Source organism: Oncorhynchus kisutch, linkage group LG9, assembly GCF_002021735.2.
Source record: "Oncorhynchus kisutch isolate 150728-3 linkage group LG9, Okis_V2, whole genome shotgun sequence".
In the NCBI taxonomy this organism is placed as follows: domain Eukaryota; kingdom Metazoa; phylum Chordata; class Actinopteri; order Salmoniformes; family Salmonidae; genus Oncorhynchus; species Oncorhynchus kisutch.
This window is the reverse complement of record NC_034182.2, coordinates 15830300-15836299: the sequence shown is the minus strand read 5'-3', so window position 1 is coordinate 15836299 and position 6000 is coordinate 15830300.

Genomic DNA, 6000 nt, shown 5'->3' with positions numbered 1-6000 from the left:
GACCTGACGTCTTGTGTTAGGCCTATATAAATCACTATGGTAAAATCTACATCTGCTACTGCATGGTCTGCATGTTTGCAGGCCATTGAGCAGCAGACCCGTGGTGGGGGAATGCACTGAAGTGCTTAAGACCAAACTATCGGTCCATTATTAGTCAGTGTTATGCAGGGAGGGGATGGGTGTGAAGCTGGTAATCTCACATAGTTCATGTTGGTAGGCTAAGGCCTACATTCAATCAGATCAAGCATTAACAGGTGAAAGCCGATACCTGCATAGCTGATGTTTTGGTGGTGTGGGATTGAGTAAGTGCATTGGAGCTGTCAAATCGGTGAGCAGCTGCTCTTGTGATCATTGTCAAGCCGCACCTGTCCCGACAAGTTAGAAGTTCAGAACGGGAAAGGGTAGGCTATATCGAAATAATCACACTCAAATTGAAAATCATTTAACTAAATAATGAGGATTTCTATCAGCCTAATCGAGGTGTAGATAACATCTCACATGTCAGTGTTCCAAATTGTAAAATCATATCAAATTGTATTTGTCACATGCCTCATCAAAAACAGGTGTAGACTAACAGTGAATTGTTTACTTACAGGCCCTTCCCTACAATGCAGAGGGAAAGAAAATAGAGAAATAATAGAAAAGGAATAACAAAAGGAATAATAAATACACAATGAGTAACTAACTTAGTTGTATACACGGGGTACCAGTACCGAGTCGATGTGCAGGGGTACAAGGTAATTGAGGCAGATATGTATTGTACATATAACTACAGTGACTAGGAAACAGGATAGATAATTAACAGTAGCAGCAGCATATGTTATGAATCAGAAAAGTTAGATATCAAAGTGTCACCAACAAAAAGTTAACCAATAGGCCTAAAGCAAATGCAGCATATGGCATTCATTTTTCACATGTAAATAGCACTTTTCAGTAGAGCTCAAAGCATGCCATTCCATGAGTGCAGCATTTATTTTCAACTCGAATCAATGAGCCCAATCAGTCCTCCATGACAACAAAATTATAAACAACAGAGTAGGGCTGGCTAATAAGTCCTTCGTTTTTGGGGTCATGCTCAGGTAAAACAATTTGTCTAATCTATACTTCCATATTTCCAAGTCCTATTCTTGAATATCAAGGGGTATAACGTTTATTGGAAAGACTAGAATTCTGATAGACTTTGGTTTTTAATGTAAAGACATAATTTAACCGTATTATTATATGTATTAGAAAGCAATGGGTTTGAAGAAGCCTACTTAACCAACCCATGAAGTTAAATGTAACATCCATCTGGCCAGCTATTTAAAAGTAAACATGGATTTTTCCTGCAATTGACATCATTTAATTGGTAACATACATTTTTGTCTTCTTCTAATGGCTCTTAAGAGGAAAGTAATCTCAAAGTAACGGAATGTAATCCGATTACATTACTAAATTTGGGTAATCCAAAAGTTACATTACTGATAACCATTTTGGACAGGTAACTAGTAACTGTAACGGATTACATTTAGAAAGTAACATACCCAACCCTAGTCATCAGTGATCAGGCCTACCAGCATCGTGTCGTCAGCAAACTTAATGATGGTGTTGGAGTCATGCGTGGCCACGCGGTCGTGGGGGAACAGGGAGTACAGTAAGGGACTGAGCATGCACTCCTGAGGGCCCACCATGTTGAGTGTCATCGTGGTAGATGTGTCGGTGCCTACCCTCACCACCTGGGAAAGGCGCGTCAGGAAGTCCAGAATCCAGTTGCAGAGGGAGGTGTTCAGTCCCAGGGTCCTTAGTTAGTAATGAATTTGGTGGGCACTATGGTGTTGAACACTGAGATGTAGTCAATTAACAGAATTCTCACATAGGTGTTCCTCTTGTCAAAGTTGGAGAGGGCAGCGTGGAGTGCAACAGAGATTGTGTCATCTGTGGATCTGTAGGGGTGGTATGCAAATCTGAGTGGGTCCTGGGTGTCTGGGATGAGGGTGTTGATGTGATCCATGACCAGCCTTTAAAGAATTTAATGACTAATTAGGAAGATTGTTATGAGGCGATAGTAATTTAGACAGGTTACCTTGGCGTTCTTGGGCACAGGGACTATGGTGGTCCACTTGAAACATGAAGTTATTACAGACTGGGTCAGGGAAAGGTTGAAAATGTCAGTGAAAACTCTTGCCAGCTGGTCACCGCATGCTCTGAGTACACATCCTGGTAATCCGTCTGGCCCTGTGGCCTTGTGAATGTTAACCTGTTTAAAAGGTCTTACTCACATCGGCTATGGAGAGCGGGATCACACAGTCATCCGGAACAGCTAGTGCTATAATGCATGGTTCAGTGTTGATTGCCTCAAAATGAGCATAGAAGGAATTTAGCTTGTCTGGTAGGCTCACGTCACTGGGCATTTAGCGGCTGGGTTTCCCTTTGTAATCGCATCTAATATGCAAGGCCTGCCACATCCGTTGAACGTCAGAGCCGGCGTAGTAGGATTTGATCTGTATTGAAGTTGCCTGTTTGATGGCTCGTCAGAGGTCGTAGTGGGATTTCCTATAAGCTACCGGTCTCCCACTCCTTGAAAGCGGCAGCTCTAGCTTTGTCGCAGTGCGGATGTTGCCTGTAATCAATGGCTTTTGGTTGGGATATGTACCGTATGTACAGTGACTGTGGGGATGACATTATCGATGCACTTATTAATGAAGCCGGTGACTGATGTGGTAAACTCCTCAATACCATCGGATGGGTCCCAGAACATATTCCAGTCTTTGTTAGCGAAACAGTCCTGTGATTTAGCATCCGCTACATCGGACCACTTCCATATTAAACGCGTCACTGGTACTTCCTGTTTGAGGTTTTACTTGTAAGCAATAATCAGGAGGATAGAGTTATGGTCAGATTTGCAAAAAGGAGAGTGAGGGAGAGCTTTGTATGTGTTTCTGTGTGTGGAGTAAAGGTGATCTAGAGTCGTCTCCACTAGCTGCACAGGTGAGATGTTTGCGTATGGCACTACATAGCTACGTGAGTGCGTCCTTAGTGCCAGCATCTGTTTCTGGGGGTAAATAGACAACTACAAAACAATATAGATTAAAATTCTCTTGGTAAATAGTATGGTCTACAGCTTATCATTAAGTATTTTAACTCAGGCGAGCAGAACCTTGAGCCTTCTTTAATATTAGAGATAGTACTGCAGCTGTTGATAACAAAGAGACACACACCTCCCCCGTCAGCTTACCAAATGCTGCCGTTCAACCCTGCCGATGCATAGAAAAACCAGCTAGATGTACACTAAGTAGACCAGGAACACCTTCCGGGAAACTGTTGAGCGTGAAAAACCCAGCGGCGTTGTAGTTCTTGACACAAACCTCTACTACCATACCCCGCTCAAAGGCACTTCAATCTTTTGTCTTGCCCATTCACCCTCTGCATGGCACACATACACAAGTCTTAAAAATAATTATTTAACCTGTCTTCCTCCCCTTACTCTACATTGATTGAAGTGGATTTAACAAGTGACATCAATAAGGGTTCATCCACAACTCAGAGAAACATAGGGTATTACAGTTCTTCAGGTCCCTTAGGTAGGATAGTCTCGAACGGAGCCTGTCCAGTTTGTTTCCCACTGATTGTATGTTCGCCAACAGAACGGAGGGTTGAGGCGGATTATACATTCACCAACGTAGTTTCATTAGGGTGCCCGCAACAAGGCTGCATGGGACTACTTTTAATGCAACTCCGGGCAGCCAATGGCAATGTCCTCTTTAGGTATAATTGCCGGGAGCCGCTTGTAGATCTGACAGCTCTAATGCCTCATTCACATTACATATGAGCAGTCCGTTGCATTGCATTGCGGCAGATGTCATTTATTTCAGTGGAGACCGTTCGCAACGAACTGGTATCGCAGCACCCCCTTGCCTGTTGAAGGCGCCATTGTGAAATGGATGCCGCATACTTAAAATATTTCCAAATGTTGCAATGTCTATACAGACTGAGGTTATTACATGCCGTACCCACTACACGTCACTACAATCAGTGCCCACTGCCATTGATGTTGCTAGTGCTGTCTCTGGCCCACACTCCAGCACAGTAGGTGGCGGTAATGCACCAATAACATTGACAATTTCCAAAATCCCCCACTGTTTTTTGAATGATAGGACAGTGAAACTAAAAAAGATTGGTAGCTAGCTGGAGTAAGTTATTTATTTATTTCCAAATTAATTTGGTGATCAAGCTAAAGCTGGTAGTTCAGTCGGTGCTCTGCTTATTCAGGCGGTACGAGCTAGCTAAACAGAAGGCTTTGAAGAGCATCTGTGTGACGTCGCGCACCCAAGACGGGTCAACCAATCACCCGACGGGACTCGTGAATATTTATGACGCTGTCCCCAGTCATCCTTTGCCAGGAAGTTTTGCGTCCAGTTGCGGAACGAGATTCTGTGAAGGTGACGTAGGTCGTAATAAATATGTCACAATGTGTATGGGCATAACAGGGTTCCACTTCTGACACCGCCAAAACAAACACAATGAGGATGTCAGCAAGCAGAGATCTGATAATGTAGCCGTAAACTCCCTAATACTTCATCACCAAAGCCTCCTCACCCGAATCTCCGTTGTCAAAGTTATCTGACTTCTTATGAATATTTAATATTTGAATATGAAGTTTCCTATCAGAGGATTTAGTGGTTCTCCCTGCATGAAAACCCTTCATTAATTAAGGGGATAATCTCCTGTTGTTTCTCTTTCTCTCGCTCTCTCTCATCCTTAATGTTGGCGTAGAGCCCAAACTGTTAGATGATTGTGGATGGTAATGAGCTGGTGCAGTGTTTACCCGAGACGCATGGTCTGCGACACGCGGGGGAGGTGGGAAGAATTGTTTTAATGATGTTGATTTGCCTTATATTTGAGGAGAGGGAGCGTTTTGACTGATCAGCAGATGCTTAAGTTTAAGGGGGGCACACCACAGATGTATGCTCAACGTTGCACAGAGAAACACCGCTAATTCCCCCACACATATTTGAAAGGGTCTTGGCCTCTCAGATAAATTCAACAAGTGTACCGGAGAGAACATTTCTTGGGTTTGTTTTTGTTGTATCTTCATCTGTACATTTTCAAGCAACATGTTTTGTATTTTCTTATTTTCCCCTCCTGAACAACAGTAAACAAAAACGTGCTCACTGGTTGCCAGAGGCAAAGGCTATAGACTATCCATTACATTACTGCAGACCTTGGGCTCTATTCAATCTGTACCATGGAAGTTCAGCATTACAGCATGATTGTTTAAATTTCAATGTTCCCGAGTCAGTGGAGACTGCATACACGTTGGCTCAGTCGAAAAATATCCTTTCAATTTCAATTGTGCAATCTGGAACACTTCGTCGACACAGATCGAATAGAGCCCCTTGTCTCAAATCACTCTAATGACAGAGGATCAATAGCCCTGCCTTTCATAACAGTAAACAACAGTAACGGTAATTGCTTTCTCTGAGGCTCTGAGCATATAATCTGTGTATTGTGGGCAAACACTAGTCATAATGGAAAACACTGCGAATGAGTCTTGACGGTGGCTTGACCCCAACTAGCCTACTCTCATTCCACAGAGTTTGGCAGCTTAGTACGAGCAAGGGGAGGATGGATAATAAAAAGTGACACTGTCACTTGCTGTCACCACATTGCCTTAAATTCTGCTTTTCACCAAGAGAGAGAGAACATTGTGTGTGTGTGTGTGTGTATGCTCCATGACAGTGGAGGGATGTGATTTGTCTAGAGCTCTTTAATACATATACCTTTTATATACAGTATTTAATGTGTATATATATATATATATATATCAGACACACACACAGTTGAAGTCGGAAGTTTACATACACTTAGGTTGGAGTCATTAAAACTCGTTTTTCAACCACTCCACAAATTTCTTGTTCACAAACTATAGTTTTGGCAAGTCAGTTACACACAAATGGGTCTTCCAAATGGACAATGGCCCCAAGCAGACTTCCAAAGTTGTGGCAAAATGGTTTAAGGACA